The sequence below is a fragment of the Eretmochelys imbricata genome, chromosome 2 (assembly GCF_965152235.1).
Source record: "Eretmochelys imbricata isolate rEreImb1 chromosome 2, rEreImb1.hap1, whole genome shotgun sequence".
NCBI lineage: Eukaryota > Metazoa > Chordata > Testudines > Cheloniidae > Eretmochelys > Eretmochelys imbricata.
The window spans coordinates 102,761,578-102,777,701 of record NC_135573.1 but is presented as its reverse complement, the minus strand read 5'-3'; positions in this window follow the sequence as shown (position 1 = coordinate 102,777,701).

Genomic DNA, 16,124 nt, shown 5'->3' with positions numbered 1-16,124 from the left:
GACTTGTGGCACCGTAGAGACTAACAAATTTATCTGAGCATAAGCTTTCGTGAGCTACGGCTCACTTCACTGGATGCATGCAGAGGAAAATTCAGTGGGGAGATTTTATATACACAGAGAACATGAAACAATGGATGTTACCATACACACTGTAACAAGAGTGATCAGGTAAGGTGAGCTATTACCAGCAGGAGAGAAAAAAACCCTTTTGTAGTGATAATCAAGTGGGCCATTTCCAGCAGTTGACAAGAATTTCTGAGGAACAGTGGGGGGAAGGGAGGGAATAAACATGGGGAAATAGTTTTACTTTGTGTAATGACACATCCACTCCCAGTCTTTATTCAAGCCTAATGTAATGGTGTCCAGTTTGCAAATTATTTCCAGTTCAGCAGTCTCTCGTTGGAGTCTGTTTTTGAAGTTTTTTTGTTGTAATATTGCGACTTTTAGGTCTGTAATCGAGTGACCAGAGAGGTTGAAGTGTTCTCTGACTGGTTTTTGAATGTTATAATTCTTGACGTCTGATTTGTGTCCATTTATTTTTTACATAGAGACTGTCCGGTTTGGCCAATGTACATGGCAGAGGGGCATTGCTGGCACATGATGGCATATATCACATTGGTAGATGTGCAGGTGAATGAGCCTCTGATAGTGTGGCTGATGTGATTAGGCCCTATGATGGTGTCCCCTGAATAGATATGTGGACACAGTTGGCAACGGGCTTTGTTGCAAGGATAGGTTCCTGGGTTAGTGTTTTCGTTGTGTGGTTGCTGGTGAGTATTTGCTTCAGGTTGGGAGGCTGTCTGTAAGCAAGGACTGGCCTGTCTCCCAAGATCTGTGAGAGTGATGGGTCGTCCTTCAGGATAGGCTGTAGATCCTTGATGATGCGCTGGAGAGGTTTTAGTTGGGGGCTGAAGGTGATGGCTAGTGGCATTCTGTTATTTTCTTTGTTGGGCCTGTCCTGTAGTAGGTAACATCTGGACACACTGGAGACTCAGCCATACGATCAGAGGCTCGTTCACCTGCACATCTATTGATGTGATTAGGTGCTATGATTCTCCAACCCCCTCAGACAGAGACAAACACCTACAAGATCTCTGTCAAGTGTTCTTACAACTACAATACCCACCTGCTGAAGTGAAGAAACAGATTGACAGAGCCAGAAGAGTACCCAGAAGTTTGAATAAAGACTGGGAGTGGATGTGTCATTACACAAAGTAAAACTATTCTCCCCCCCACCCCGCGTTCCTCACACGTTCTTGTCAACTGCTGGAAATGGCCCACCTTGATTATCACTATAAAAGGGATTTTTTGTCTCTTGCTCACCTTACCTGATCACTCTCATTACAGTGTGTATGATAACACCCATTGTTTCATGTTCTCTGTGTATATAAATCTCCCCATTGTATTTTCCACTGCATGCATCTGATGAAGTGAGATGTAGCTCACGAAAGCTTATGCTCAAATAAATTTGTTAGTCTCTAAGGTGCCAGAAGTACTCCTCTTTTTCTTTTTTTGGAAAAGAGGAGATTAAGGGGGGACATTATAGTGGTATTCAAATACTTGAAAGGCTGCTATTAAAAATGGAGAAAAATTCACTGGAGGTTTTTAAAAGGAGGCTGGATAGCCATCTGTCTTGGATGGTTTAGACACAACAAATCCTGCATCTTGGCAGGGAGTTAGACTAGATGATCCTTGTGGTCCCTTCTAACCCCTATGATTGCTAGCTGTGGCTGGCTGGCTAACCAGACACCTAATCACTGTTCTCACAAGAGGGAGGAGGAGGGAAATACCACTCCCACCAAAATCCTATCTCCTGGCCTCTGTGTGCATGAGAGCCATCTCAAACGCTGCTGGCTGAATCAAGGAGGAAAAGAAACTCCCTGGAGACTTCTTTACTGTGAGAAGGGGAAGAACCCCCTCTCTTGACTTCCAGCATGGGGAGAGATGTAACCCCCTGGATTCCTTCCTCTTTAGAGGATTACTTCACAGCAAAAAGATGGAAAGGAGGAGGCAAGCAAACCTATCCCTAAAATATTTTCTGAGGGGGTGAAAGACTAACATACAACATATGCATCCTTGCCAACCCCTTCAAAAAGAGTCCAGGAAGGGGAGGAGAGGGAGCCTGCCATCTGTTCTCTGAAAATGATGGGCATCACTGCCAATTCTAAGTAGCTTCTTGAGTGACATTTTTTGTGGATGTGAATGAAATAAGCAGCTGTCAAAAGGTTCAAGGCAGTAGAGACTCAAGCCGAAGATAGTCTTGGGGTGCATTTGACAATAAACTCAAGGGCTCAGAGTTTCAGTAAACCTGAATACAACTTCTTAACTTCTGAAAAACAGTTCACAGTCAGAGCTGCTTTTCCAGTTTAGCCAGCCAACCAGCAATGTGAGTTACCTTGTTGTATTACTTTCTTATTGTTTCTGTGGCTTCTTGTTTTCCACATGCTTTTCTAGTCCTCCCTTCACTTTAGGCTTCCATGTCACACATTCCTACTTATATTAGTAACTCCAAATATGTGATAATCTTATTTCACTCTAGATTCTGACCTGCTATAAACACAGACCTTCACCTCCAACATTTTCTCATTATACTTTCAAATATTTTACATCTGAAACCAAAGTACATAGCAAAAAAAGTAGTAAAAGAAAGAGAGATACTTTAGTTGATTCAGTTCAGTGAGTGACACAAAACAGGCATTTTTTCCATCTAGTACAGCCTGGTCTCTTCTGATAACTAGTATGGATGTCTCAGATGAAAAGTTATAATGCAATAATTGTACACCAATATAATATGGAAAAAAACTATCTTCCTGATCTCAGCTTATCCATGCCCTGAAACATGAGGATTTACAGACATGGCAATTTTGTATTCTACCTAATGTAACTGAATAAGTTATTCTATATTCATATAAACATCTTAAATGATAGCATATTATTTTAGAGTCTCTAAATTGCCCCCATGCAGTATAAATTACAGCAACTTCTTTATTATAGTTATGACATTTAATATGGGAATTTTTCATCGGGGTGGTGGTGCCTGCGATGTGTTCTCTGAATGTGATGGGCATCACTCACTACCAGTTCTAAGTGGAGGTGTGTATATGTGTGAGCAAAAACAGGCAGAGACCAGACAAAGAGAAACAGTCAGAAAGCCAAGGAGACATCAGGAGATGGATTAGAAATGTGTCCCTTAGAGAGAGCAAAGAAAGGGAGCTTTTTTTGGCTGATTTCTTGCCAGAAAGAGGCTTGAAACTGTGAGCAAAGAAATTGCTTGGAGGTAAAAAAATCAGCCCCCCCCCCCTTTTTTTTTTTTTTGTTTCCTTTAGATCTGTGTGCTTAAGCTTTAATGGAATTTTGGCCACTGAATGTGTAATAGGGGTTCACAGAAATAGTGAACACTGGGTCACACCTAACAGTAATTAGATGATGCAGTGTTGTGGGTCCTGGGATATTAGAGAGACAAGGTGGGTGAGTTAATATATTTTACTGGACCAACTTCTGTGGGTGAGAGAGAGAAGCTTTTGAGCTTACATCCCCACTGACAAGCATAAGAAAACAATCATCTGGCTGGACACCACAGAGTGGCTGAAGCCACACTCAAGATAATTACACTGATTGCTTCAGCAAAAAAATGGACTGTGAAATCCTTAAGAAACATCATACCCACCATAATCTCTCCACTGCCAAGATGAAGGCCATACAGTCCCTGAAATCTAACCATCAGATAATGATCAAAACAGCAAAGGGGGTGCTATTGTAGTCCTCAACCTTGAATATAACGTTAACAAGGCAAACCAACAACTCTCCGACACCACCTACTATAAAGACTTCAAAGACGACCCCACTTAAGGATATCATCAAATCCTTCCCCGAACAACTCCAAGAGAAACTCTACAAACTCATGCTCCATGAACCCACCCCAGTGACCCTATATATGCTTCCTAAGATACACAAATAAGGGAAACCAGTGTCAGGAAAGGGGGTCTTGAACCCTGTTCCATAGGAATTTTCGGAGGTAGTAAGCTCCAACCTGCCACCCAGAAACTGGCTAACAGTTGCTGGGGCAGGAGCTGAACCCCAACAGAGGACACCAGTCCTGGAACCTGATTAGCAGAATGCTGAAGGGTCCTGATGGGACCCCTGCTTCTATATAGATCTAGCACAGGAACAAGAAGTTGTCCATGCAACTGGGATCCACCCTGTTCTAGACTGTGTGCCTCCTTCTCCCGTGGCTTGACTTCCTGGTATCTCAAACCGGCTTGCCTCCTGACCTCTGACTTGTGGTTCCAATCTCCAGTTTATCTCTTGCTTCTGACCTCTGGGTATCCTGACCCTGCCTGACTCTGACTCCATGGTTCTGATTTCCAGTTTGTCTCCTGCCACTGATCCCCTGGTATCCTCACCTGGCCTGATTCTGGTTACTGATTTGTGGTTCTGCTCTCAAGTTTGTCTTATGCTTCTGATCTTCCAGTATCCTGGCCCAGCCAACTCCAATTCTGTGACTGTGGATTCCAGCTCTGACCACTAGATTGGGCTGCCCACAACCCAGCCAGGACACCCAGGCAGACCCATCATATCTGGCCGTGGCACTCTTACCGAAGGAATAGTGGGACTCATAGAAACCATCTTCAAACCACTCACCACATAAGGGGCCAGCTTCCTCCAGGACACCATTAACTTCCTCCACAAACTGTGCAACATTAACAACCTATCTCAGAACACCATCCTCATCACCCTGGATATCACTTCCCTATACAACATCCCTCAACAATGATGGCATAGCTGCCTGCCTCAAATATTTACAAGACAACGGACAGCCCTCAGATATCTACCCCAAACACACTATCACCCATAACAATTCTACACTCAACAACTGATACTTTGTCCAAACCACGGGAACTGCCATGAGTACTAGGATGGCTCCCCAATATGCCAACCTTTTCTTGGTCCACCTTGAAGATGACTTTTGGGACAAATTCACCATGAAACTAGTGATACACATGAGATAAATCAATGGTATTTTCATCCTCTGGACCAATGGCTTAAACAGGCTCATAGATTTCTACCACAACATCAACAGCCACCATTAAACACACTCTCTCAAACACTTCCACACTAGAATCGACTTCCTGGACAATAATAACATCTACAGCAATGGGACCCTCTAGACAACCATATACAAAAAATCCACATAACACCACACTTACTTCGCAGATGCAGTAACCACCCCAAACACACCAATAAATCTGTTATCTAGAGTGAAGCATTCAGATACCACAGAATATGCTTCAAGGACAAAGTCCAGGATATACACCTTAACACACACAAAAACACCTTCACCAAACAAGGACACTTATATCATAGAATGAGCCACCCAAATACCCCAAGAGAACCTGCTTCAATACAGAAATAAAATTCCTTCTGACCTATCATCCCACACTGGAACTCATATGGGGTATCATCAAACAGCTACCATCCATAGTTAAAGGGAATCCCATCCTGAAATAAATCTTTCCTGAACCCCCCTTTCCAGCTTTCAAAGCCCCCTCCCACCAACCTCTCCAAGCTCATCATCAGAAGCAAGCTCCCCACAGATCAGGACACACCAACTGAAAATGGCACCAGACCCTGTCAGAATAACAGATGCAAAACCTGCAGACATCTTTCTGGTGCTATGATGATCAACAACCCCCCACAACACACTTTTCAAGATCCATGGATCCTACACTTGCCTATCTCAACATTTGTTGTACATCATCCAATGCATTAAATGACCCAATAACAATTGTGTGTGTGTGAAACAAGACAATCACTACACTCTCAAATGAACTCACACAGGAAAATGATAAAAGAGAAAAACACTGTGGGTGAACACTTTTCACAAAGCGATCACTCCATATCTGACCTATCAGTCCTCATCCTCAAAGGAGACCTGCACAGCACTTTCAAAAGATGAGCTTGTGAGCTTAAATTCATAACCCTGCTAGACACTAAAATCATGGACTGAACAGAGACAAAAAGAAAAGGAGTACTTGTGGCACCTTAGAGACTAACCAATTTATTTGAGCATAAGCTTTCGTGAGCTACAGCTCACTTCATCGGATGCATACTGTGGAAACTGTATCCGATGAAGTGAGCTGTAGCTCACAAAAGCTTATGCTCAAATAAATTGGTTAGTCTCTAAGGTGCCACAAGTACTCCTTTTCTTTTTGCGAATACAGACTAACACGGCTGTTACTCTGAAACCTGAACAGAGACACTACATTTATGGCTTATCGCAACAATCTGTAACTCACTAACCCCTTCTTTTTTCCTATGGCTGTAATGGTGTTAACGGGCCACTCTACTTTTAATGGTCCCTTAGAATATGTGCTAACTATTCATGCTAAACAATCTGTTCCAGCTTGCATTTTTCAGTGATCCTGGGAGTACCTTTCCCAGACCTGAAGAAGAGCGGTGTGAGAGCTCTAAAGCATGTCTCTCTGACCAACGTAAATTGATCCAATAAAAAAATATTGCCTCACCCACTGGACAGACATGCTAAAATTGAAGTGCCTTACATGTCTCAGATGGAGACAATGTCTGGGTAACATGCAACCATCCAAAAATGGGGAAAATTGGACTTTTGGAATTTGAGCAAGAAGTCTGGATAGCTAAAATAGTAGATAAGCTAATAATCAGTTTGGATTTCATTATAACTGCTAATAACAGTGTTATAAATGCCACAATAGATGTACTACATTCAGTCTGTGGAAAATTCTCTTTAACAATGTGTCCCAGATGCAGCAAATGATTTGTAGGCAATTGGTTTGCAGTAAACAAATTTTCCTGCCTCCAAGGGCAGCAATCATACCAATGACATGCTGTGGTAGCTTTCCAGCAAGAGAAAGAGGGAAGTGGTTGACACTGGCTTTGAGACTCAAGGTCTCAGGGGAATCCTAGCAGCTAATGTTCTTGTAGACCCGATGCAGGAACGAATTCCTGTTCATTTGTTCAATGTTTCTTGCAAACAGCAATTAGTAAAAAAGAGAACCACTGTAGCAAATTGTAAACCAGTGAATCTAGTAAAGGCTGGTATAGAAGAAAACTACAAGGAAGAAAGGGGTGAAGATGAGCTCCCAGAGTTTCTACTGGACTTGTTGTGGCACAGTACTGTACTTTTAAATAATGAGCAACAGAACAGACTTACTGGTTAGGAATCAGGAGTTCTTCTCAAGATCCATCATAGATGTAGGTTGAACTGTAGCGTCCAGAGGAAAATGGCCCATTACATGGCCACATTGCCATTTATCAGTTGCAAAGAGGCTTTACAGGTCGTTGAGGAAACGTATAAGGAAGGTATATTTGGGCTATAGAAAACGAAATGAAGTCACTTTAAAGGATTCATATCCATTACCATGAACAGATGATACCATGGATGCAGTAGCAGGTTAAGCCTGTTTTTCCCACATTGGATCTTAAAAGAGAGTATTGGCAAGTGGAATTAGATCCAATGGACAAAGAAAAAGATTGCCTTCACAGCAGGATAAGGCCTGTGGCAATTTAAAACGATGGCTTGTAGCCTATGCAAGACACCTGTCATGTTTGAGAGGCTAATGGAGAGGGTATCAGATGCCATGCCCCCTCTCAACCTGTGTATGAGACCTAAATGATATCTAGTGTGTGCTAAAACATTTGAACAGAAACATTTACAAATGGTCTGCGATAAACCTAAAGCTGCCTCTCTGAAACTTAACACAAAGAAATGGGAGTTATTTCAAAAAGAGGTAATTTGCCTTAGTCTCACCATCAGTGAGAAGTTAATTTCTACTGGTTAAAACACAGCCAGGTTGTAGAAAATTGGTGCAGGAAATGTTCTGCTTGCATTGCAAAGAAGGGGCCCCTTAAGACAGAAAGAGAACCGTGTGAAGCAGTACCTTGTGGGGGAACCAATGCAGCACATTGCTGTTGATGTGCCTGAGCCTCTGCCTGAGACATAGCGTGGCAATCACGTAGCTATAGATGACTTTACAAAGTTTCCTGAAGCTTAACCAATAAAGAACCAAGAACCTGTGACTGGTAGCAGAGATTCTAGAGAATGAATTCATCACCAGATTTGGGGTCCCTTGTGTTTCACACAGATCAAGGGAGAATTTTTGGATCCAAAGTATTTCAGCAGGTGGAATTCAAGGGATCCATAAAACATGCATCAAGCTGATGGATGATGGAAAAGTTTGATAGGAATTGGGGGCTTCAACTGGCCACCTTTGTTGAGCAGCAGCAAAGGGACTGAGATCAGCATATTTTTGAAAATACAAAGTGTCTCCCAGTATTCTTCATGTTTGGGCATGAACTAAGAACCACAGCAAATTTCTTGTATGGAGTTCCTGAAGAGAAACAAAGGAATTTGGACTACTTTAGAACCCCATAATCCAAAAATGAAAAAAAAACAAAAACAAAAAACCCACCTTTGCTAGACAAAATTAGCTTCTGATAAAATGAAAATCTTATTATACATGGTCATATGAAAAAAATTTTAAAAGTGGGGACCCTGGTCTGTTTCAACTATCCTAGGAGAAAGAAAGATAGGAGCCCTAATCTGGATAAATCTTGGGAGGGACCCTATACAGTAGTGATGTAAATAAACAGCGTGGTATATAGGATACACTCGAGTCCCAGAACTAAACACAAAGTTATCCATAAGGACCATCTGTAGATGTAGCAACGAGAGAAGATTTCAACTTGGATGTCCCTGCAACTGGATATGTAGATGTAGAAGCTGAGGCTGTGAGATTTGTGAGAGTAATGAGGAGTTCCCCATTGGAACAAAATACAAAGAATTTTTGCAGACCGCAGATTTCATAGAAACAATGGACATTTCTCAGGGGGTCAATGACTGTGGGTGATTGGAAGAAAATCAGGCAGGGAGAGAAAAACTCTCAGTAGATTTGGATGGCAGGTGCAATTACTTGGGGTTGATGATGTGAAAACATCCTCACAGAAAAATCTCAGGTAAATATATAGATAATCAATCTTGTAACATATGCAAGTTGTACATTGTTTCTTTTCTTTCAGTTTAGGATCAGCCATACAAGGATTCAGCTGGGGCAATGAGCTAATGGAGCACTGATATGATGGAGGCTGGGTGAAGCCACATTGAAATTGGTAAATCGTGACAGCCACCTTTCATAAATATAAGAGGCACGGTCAAAAATTCTATGTGCTGTCCTTGTAGGGTGGGCCAGTTTCGCTAACCTCTACTTAAGTCAAATTAGTCCAATCCATCAATTTAACACAAACCAAATTAATCATCCCTGAAACACCAGAGTTTTCAGTCTTCCCTATCTCCCTACCACTTCACTAGAGGCAGTCTGACCTGCAGTGGTTTCCCTTCTGCCTCTCTTTGCTTTCCTTCCTTTATAGCTGGGATTGTTTTCCTTATTGGTTGCAGCTGGAATGCTAGTCTCCATAATTGGCAGTTCTGGCAGCTGTGTGGGGGTGTAGTCAGCCTAGTTGCCTGTGACCCAGGAAGGCTATTTTCTGCTTATGTTTGCTATGGGGTTTGTAAACCCCATTATAAGCAGTTACATTCCTTTATGGGGAAAGATAACTGAAATAATAGTAGCCACAACTCAAAACAAAGGCCACAAGCAATGCTGCACAGAAACTGAGCTACATGAGGAAGGGGGGGTTGCAGAGTATTGTTTGATGGAGGAGTATGTGTCTATGAGCTGAAGCACCCAGAAGCAGCCAGAGAACAGGCGGAGAGAAGCAGCAAGAAAAAGACTGGAAATATAGCCCCAATAGAAAGTGAAGAGAAGGAACTTCTTGGGCAGAGTGCAGTCTGGAAAGAGGCTTGTAAGCAAAAAGACTTACTCCTGTTTGATTCCACTTGTGTTCTGGGGAAAAGGACTTTGTGTGCTTGCTTTGTAAATTAACAGAACTTTGTCAAAGAAATACCCAACTCCATCACCAATCTCTCTTCCTAACAGAAACAACCTGCATGATCCTGAATATTGGCTAACTAGTTGGCCAAAATGGGTAACGCAACTGAAGTCAGTTGGATTACTCATGGTGCATAAAATTATGCACATGTGTAAATCTTTGTAGGATTAGGGCCTAAATTATTTCACTTTGAGAAAAAATGTTTTTAAAGTTCTTTAGAGATTCTAAAATATTTAGTGAAATATCTAGAGGAAATTGAAAGGTATTTGAAAAGCCCCTCTAAAATGTCTCTCATTCCTAAAATATATCAGTTTTTAAATAAGATATTCATCCTATGTTATTATCAAATTTTTGAAAACACTACAACTCATTCAAAGCTTTGCTACATGTTAATTAGCATATATTCTTAACATGACATGCTGGCAAAAATAGCTTTTTCATTTTGCTGAGTTGATTACATCCTTATGTGCTAATTATGTAACCTTTATGTCAGATCACAGTGAAACCAGGTCCCATTTGGGGAATTAATCTTACTATGTGGTGTAATGGGGAAACTAAGACCTGCATAGAGATGCAAGACTCTTCTAGTGAATGAACCTAGGGTTAGGTGCTAAAAGCTCACATTATGATAAAGAGCCTAAAAATAAAAAGAGCCTAAAGTTAGGCTCCTAAATCTATATTTGGGCCCAGGGTAATTATTATTAAATCAGGCTGGCAGTTGGGTCTAGTTCGCTGCAGTCATGATACTGAGGGAATGGTAGTGTTTCTTTGGTCTTGAGAGAATTAGAATAGAGGCAATCTAAGGTGACCAGGTCTCTAGTTTTCGACCAGAACACCCAGTCAAAAAGGGACCCTGGTGGCTCCGGTCAGCACCGCCGGACAGACCATTAAAAGTCAGGCTAGTCCCTACCTGTCCTGGCTCAGCGCTGTGCCCTGGAAGCAGCCAGCTGGTCCAGCTTCTAGACGGGGGTGGGGGCATGGGGCTCTGAGCACTGCGCCCGCCCTGAGCCCTGGCTCCACACTCCCATTGGCTGGGAACCGTGGCCAGTGGGAGCTGCAGGGGTGGTGTGCCTAGGAGCCAGACCTGCTGCTGGCCACTTCCAGGGGGCAGCATGGAGTCAGGACAGACAGGAAGCCTGCCTTAGCCCTCCTGCTGAGCTACTGACTGGGAGCTGCCAGAGGTAAGCCCATGCCCCAACTCCAAGCTCCAACCCCCCTGCCCTAACCCTAAGCCCCCCCAAACCCAGATCCCCCTTCTACACCCCAAACCCCGCATCCCTGGTCCTACCCCAGATCCTGCACCCCCAGATGGAGCCCTCACCCCCTCCTTCACCCCAACCCCCTCATCCCTGGCCCCATCCCAGATCCCACACCACCAGATGGAGCCCTCACCCCCCTGCACCCCAACCTCCTACCCCAGCCTGGAGCTCCCTCCTGCACGCTGAACCCCTCATTTATGGCCCCACCCCAGAGCCTGCACTCCCAGTTAGAACCCTCATCCCCTCCCACACCCCAGCCCAGTGAAAGTGAGTGAGGGTGGGGAGAGTGAGTCACAGAAGGAGAGGGAATGTAGTGAGTGGGGGGAAGGGTTTCAGGGAAAGTGTGGGGCAGGGGGTGTGACCTCAGTGAAGGGGTGGGGCTAGGGTGTTCGGTTTTGTGGGATTAGGAAGCTGGCAACCCTAAGAAGATCCTAGAAGAAAACCTATGAACTTCCAAGCTCATTGAGGATGTTCAGGCTGAGCTTTATATTGTGATGCTGTTTCTGAGTAAACCAATAAAGTCAAACACCAAAAGGAGGTGAGTCTGGGAACCAACTCAGGGTCTGTGTGTTATGTTGATTGCAGGATGGGGACTCGGGCCCATTCACATATGGAAAATGACTCACAGATTAAGGCAGGCCTGTGTGGTCCAAGCTGTCTATAAGCTACTTTATGCACACATCTCATAGCTCTCACATATTTAATACCGCTTCACAAGGATTGTAGTTTAGGCTTCTAGAGGTTCAGATCATTAAGAACCTTTGTTTACAATAGGCACACAGAAGATCACATTCCACCAGAACCCACCAAAACACAGAGATTTCTAAACTTAGGAAAAGTCTAAACTCGTTATTTATTCATTTCTTCCTCTAGCTCACAGTAAAGCCTGGATCTATTATCCCAGTGTATGACAAACAAAACTAAAACCTCCTCCATATATCTGCTGTAATGGTCTTTTTTTTTAGAGTAGGTATGCTTTAACTTGATCATACCACACATCTATTCCCTCCATGAGAGTCTCTACCTATTTTTAGAAATAAATCTCATGATTAGAAACAATATTTAAGCAAAATTGCCTGAATCAAAATGTCAACTATATTCAAGCAACATTTCCTGAAAAATTTTTAATCACTTTCACACAATTCTGTTGAAAATTTTGTTGCTGTCATCCTCCAATTAAAGGGAATATAACCATCCCTTTAAAAAAGCAAAATACAAAAATATGGTGGTAATCTATAATAGCAATCCAAAACACTGCAGTAACACAATTGTACTTGTAGTCTCCTCCTAAGCAAAGACTGGTATTTAAAGGGTGCTTGGTACAAATGGGAAAAGGCTAAATTTATAATAGTTTGGGAATGTTCTCCTAGAAAATTCTAACATAAGACTTGCTATACTTGATCAGCCTTGTTGACTGGTAGACTCTTAGTCTATTGCCTACTTTGTCCACTGCCAGGTAATTCATAAGAAGAAGCAAGAAATCCTGTAATGGAATAACCTATCCATGTGGTGTTTCTTCCTAACCTTATTGTTTGATTTATGACTTGAAGCAGGATTGTTAATATCTCTTTGTGACAGGGTGTACAAACCAGATACTGAAAAGGAAGGGGTTAAGCAGTTGCTCTGAACCCAGGAGGCCCCACCCCACCATAACTGTAAAGTATGCATGGATTGGAGGAGGAGCTCAAAAGGACAATTTGCCAGCTCAGTAGGAGGGTGGATAGTGGAGGCGAACTAACCCACACTCTGAGCTCTTGGGAAGGAGTACATTGCAGGAGGTCCAGCTACCAGAGACCTCCCACATTTTTTTTTCAAGCACCTCTAGCCTATAAAATGTTTGGACACATGTTTTTCACTGCTAGTTTTCAGCTGGGATTAGAACCAGAAGTGCTTGAAATCGCACAAAAAACCCTTGTTCTCCTGAGATTTTTCTTTTGGGGGTGGGGGTGGGGCAGACTCACATGGTTCAGATAATCTGGAGGAGGCCGGCATGGATCTTCAAATTTTGGAATGTTTATCCAGAATGAACCCCAAATACAAACTCTTTAAGTTTCACACACCAACAGTTTGTAGATACTTCCATTAAAAACTGATCCACTACTCAATAATACCAGTAGCACCAGCTGGGGCAGGAATGGGATTTACCCAGCCCTCTGATTCTTAATTTGATGGTCACATTTCTAACAAGTACATCTGTCCTGGTGTCCTTTTTTATGGACAGCAGCCCATAAATATTGAGTGTGTTTGTTTATGCATAATACTGCCAACAGAGTCAGGACAAAGGCAATATGTTTTTACAAAGAACAAAGGAATAAATATCAAGAGGCAAAAAACTTACTTAGGGCAAGAGATGTCCTCAGAATTGAACAAAATTAAATTAAAATGAGTAACATGAAATTTGGAACAGAGCTCATCTTTCGTGCAAACCACATTGTTTAGAATATGTTGTGACATCAGAGCAGTTAAGCCTCTAGTTTACCAGACTGTGTAAACAAAACAAATATTTTTACTTTGTTCCTGTTTTTTGCTTGAATTTTCCCCTCCGCAAACCCCTCATAGGTTTTATTGGCAATTTATTACAGTCAGCAGAAGACACCAAAGCCTTAGCAACAAGATCTTGTGATGTACAAACAAAATGCATTTAATTTGACTCAGTGTATTACAAGCATTATAATCCCTCTTCTGATTTCAACATGATCGACTAATCTCATCTGCTCAGGGGGATAAGCCTTGTCTCAGCCATGATGACAGGCTTAGAGAATGATAAAAATTAGGGCATTCTCACAGATTATATACTGTAACAACAGATAAGGCTTATGAATAAAGAATTGACTACAGGTGGTTATTTGTAGAAATATACTAGATTAAGGGGTTAATGTTGGAGAGGTACAATGTCATTTGTAGTTAAATCATAGATACACACAAGTGTGGGAAAATCTTTCTCGCCTGTGTAAACATCAGAGGAGATGAAACAACTGTGATTTCACATATTTCATACCTCATTTCACCAGCAGAAAAAATGACTAAGTGTGTTCACAATAAAAGGATAACCCTGGTTAGCACTGCAGACGTTCAGTTTCATAACTGTTTATAGGGCTATGTTTGAGAAGGAAAAGAAATGGTCTGGGAGGGAAAGAGAAGCACATTTGTGTTTTATTAACTGTGTATAAAGTACTTTGGGTTTGCTTGGTGTTATTCCTAGGTAAAGTGTTTGGATTCATAAACAAAAGGTGGTGCAGCAGTGACTAAGGAAATGCAGGAGGTAAGGGATAAACTCTCTAACCACTGAGCAAGACCATTACAAGCACACGTCTCACCAGCCAATGCTAGCCTTGGGCCACTAACGCTGAGTGCATTGCTGTGAACATGTAATGAAACCCATATAGTAGCAATGCAGGATATGCAATTACATTCCATCTGCATGTTCCTGAGTTGAAGCCACATTCAACCTTCTTGGAAAACACAAAACCCTTTTTTTATTCTGTTAAGTTTAAATAAACCGAAATGAAATGGTAAGTAATAACTCAGTTACTAATGCTAAGTGAACCTGTTATCCTGGCTTTTAGAAATGCCTCTTATGTATCATGTTAATGTATCATATTCACTGTTTTGCACTGTTACACTATTACTAGGGCTGTCAAGCGATTAAAAAAATTAATCGCGATTAATCGCACTGTTAAACAATAATAGAATACCATTTATTTAAATATTTTTGGATGTTTTCTACATTTTCAAATATATTGATTTCATTACAACACAGAACACAGTGTACAGTGCTCACTTTATATTTATTTTTATTACAAATATTTGTTCTATAAAAACAAAAAATAGTATTTTTCAATTCACCTCAAACAAGTACTGTAACACAATCTCTATCATGAAAGTTGCACTTACAAATGTAGAATTATGTACAAAATGTAACTGCATTCAAAAATAAAACAATGTAAAACTGTAGAGCCTACAAGTCCACTCAGTCCTACTTCTTGTTCAGTCAGTCAGACATACAATTTGCAGAAGATAATGCTGCCCACTTCTTGTTTACATCACCTGAAAGTGAGAATAGGTGTTCACATGGCACTGTTGTAGCCGGAGTCGCAAGATATTTACGTGCCAGATGTGTTAAAGATTCATATGTCCCTTCATGCTTAACCACCATTCTATAGGACGTGTGTCCATGCTAATGAGGAGTTCTACTCAATAACAGTCCAAAGCAGAGCAGACCGATGCATGTTCACTTTCATCCTCTGAGTCAGATGCCACCAGCAGAAGGTTGATTTTCTTTTTTGGTGGTTCGTGTTCTTTAGTTTCCACATTTGAGTATTGCTCTTTTAAGACTTCTGAAAGCATGCTCCACAACTTGTCCCTCTCAGATTTTGGACGACATTTCAGATTCTTAAACCTTGGGTCAAGTGCTGTAGCGATCTTTAGTAATCTCACATTGGTACCTTCTTTGTGTTTTGTCAAATCTGCAGCGAAAGTGTTCTTAAAACGAACAGTATGTGCTGGGTCATCTGGTTTCTGCCTTAACATGAAAGATATGGCAGAATGCAGGTAAAACAGAGCAGGAGACATACTATTCTCCCCACAAGGAGTTCAGTCACAAATTTAATTAACACTGTTGTTGTTTATTTTAAATGAGCATTGTCAGCATGTCCTCTGGAATGGTGGACAAAAACCTCACTTATTACAGTAGAAGCATGAAGGAGCATATGAATGTTTAGAATATCTGGCACTAAATACCTTGCAATGCCAGCTACAAAAGTGCCATGTGAACGCCTGTTCTCACTTTCAGGTGACATTGTAAATAAGAAGCAGGCAGCATTATCTCCCGTAAATGTCAACAAACTTGTTTGTCTTCGTAGTTGGCTGAACAAGAAGTAGGACTGAGTGGACTTGTAGGCTCTAAAGTTTTACACTGTTTTTTTTTTTTTTTTAGTGAAG